Consider the following 2,652-nt stretch of genomic DNA (forward strand, 5'->3'; position numbering starts at 1 on the left):
AGTTTCAAAACCCATTTATTTATATTTATATATACATAAAAATAAACTCAAAAGAACACAGAAAAAAAGAGTAAACCACAATCGAGGATGGCTGGAGGTATATCTATATCTATATCTATCTAGTTTATAATAAATGTAAGAAATAGTAATTATCCTAATATATATCAACAAAGGGTCTGTTATGCCGTTTTGTGTTTAATTTTTTTTGATAATATATATCAACAAAGGGTCTGTTATGCCGTTTTGTGTTTAATTTTTTTTGATAATATATATCAACAAAGGGTCTGTTATGCCGTTTTGTGTTTAATTTTTTTTTTTTTTTTAGATTCGGTCGATTTAGCATTTGAACTGTTAGTGGGCTTAGATAGTCAATGCGCCACGTGTGCTGTATGGGGAAACCCACGTTTCATACACTTATTTTTGTTAGATGGAAACCTCATTCTTGGTAAACCGACTTGAGTTTCTTGGCGATGGCGACGATTAAAACGCAAGCAGTGGTAGAGATTTATCTGATTCTTCTAATTATATTATATTATTATATTATATTATATCTATGGACTAAATTTAGCTTCAACTCAATAGTCCGCTTTACTTAATTTTATTGAAGGAAAATAGTAATTATTCCACATCGTTTGTGATACGGGCCAAAAGTATCAATATGTGTGAGGCCCAATTGGAAGCCCATATCACTCCCTGTGGACTAAATGGACATTTTTGGAAGTAGCCAAAGTTTCATTTGGATAAAAGTTGGTTACTGATAAAATGGAGTGATCATATTAATCCCCACGTTGTCACCCGAGTTACATGCATGCATTTTCTCTTTTATTCCCATGTTTTCCTATTGTTTAGCTAACAGTGGTAGTTACAAGTAGTGCACGTTTATTTTATCAGTTAGCGTTTCAATTCCAATTGCATTTAGTATAAATATGTAAGCTCTCTTTTTAATGGATATGTTGAATGAAATATTTGGGTTAAGCCAAAGTCTCTTTTCTTAGTCTTTTATTCTTTGGAGATTGACCATCTCGAATCGGTCTACTATCATTGGTGCTTTCATTGCTCCTACTCACCATGTCGTCTTGCCAATCATCACCCTCCTTAGAAGAATCACTCAAAACACTCCTTGCATCCGTGAAAGACCTCAATACTAAATTTGACACCATGAACCAAAATCAGACTGCCCAAACCCAAAATCAGACTACCCAAACTGCAGCTATCATTTCCCTCCTTGAATCCCTAACGAAACAGATCTCTACACAAGCATCATCTTCAATTCCCAAAACTGAAACGCCTAACAACCACCATCATAATCCACTGTTCCACCCTAATGCACCACCATGCACCCTCAAGTCACCCAAGGTCCACCTTCCCTCATTTGACGGTTCCAACCCGCTCGATTGGCTTTTCCAAGCCGATCAATATTTCACTTTTTATCACATCCCTCCCGACCAACGTATTGCTCTTGCTTCCTTTCACTTTCATGGTGAAGCATTAAGTTGGTACAAGTATTTATACAATAACAAGTTACTTGGAGATTGGCCACAGTTCACAAGGGCTTTAGAGTTGCGGTTCGGTCCATCCTCCTTTGAAAACCATCAAGCCACATTATTCAAGTTGCAACAAACAGGATCTGTGGTTTCCTACCAAGCCGAGTTCGAGCGTATCTCCAATTGCGTCACCGGGCTTCCACACACTGCCCTTTTGAATTGTTTCATCTTGGGCTTGAAACCCGACATTCAACGCGAACTCGCGACCCATAACCCGACCACCTTACACCAAACTTACGGATTGGCCAAGTTAATTGAAGATAAGTTAATCGCGGGTCACACTTTGCCTTCGTCCACTAACCACACACCTCCTTACACTCCTACAACCACCACTGTTGTCTCCACCACTAACGTCTCACCCTTATTGCCTAGCCCAAACACCACTAACACCACAATTCCCGTTCGTCGCTTGACCCCAGCCGAGGTTCAAACACGTCGTAGCCAAGGCCTCTGTTTTGGTTGCCCTGAAAAATTCTACCCCGGTCACCGTTGTAACCCCCCACAGTTCTTAGTTCTCGAGATGTCCGAAGATACTTCAACGTCAAGTTCCAACCTTGAGGACAAGGTTGATTTTCAACGGACGGGTATTGATAGGGGCCAAAAGTATCAATATGTGTGAGGCCCAATTGGCAGCCCATATCACTCCCTGTGGACTAAATGGACGTTTTTGGAAGTAGCCAAAGTTTCATTTAGATAAAAGTTGGTTACTGATAAAATGGAGTGATCATATTAATCCCCACGTTGTCACCCGAGTTACATGCATGCATTTTCTCTTTTATTTCCATGTTTTCCTATTGTTTAGCTAATAGTGGTAGTTACAAGTAGTGCACGTTTATTTTATCAGTTAGCATTTCAATTCCAATTGCATTTAGTATAAATATGTAAGCTCTCTTTTTAATGGATATGTTGAATGAAATATTTAGGTTAAGCCAAAGTCTCTTTTCTTAGTCTTTTATTCTTTGGAGATTGACCATCTCTTCTTAGTCTTTTATTCTTTGGAGATTGACCATCTCGAATCGGTCTACTATCAGTTTGATTCTTCATCAAACAAAAACTCAAAGAATAAACTACTCCATTTATCCACTTTTTTTTACCTTCGTACGTTAAG

Source organism: Rutidosis leptorrhynchoides, chromosome 1 (genome assembly GCF_046630445.1).
Source record: "Rutidosis leptorrhynchoides isolate AG116_Rl617_1_P2 chromosome 1, CSIRO_AGI_Rlap_v1, whole genome shotgun sequence".
Taxonomy (NCBI): Eukaryota; Viridiplantae; Streptophyta; class Magnoliopsida; order Asterales; family Asteraceae; genus Rutidosis; species Rutidosis leptorrhynchoides.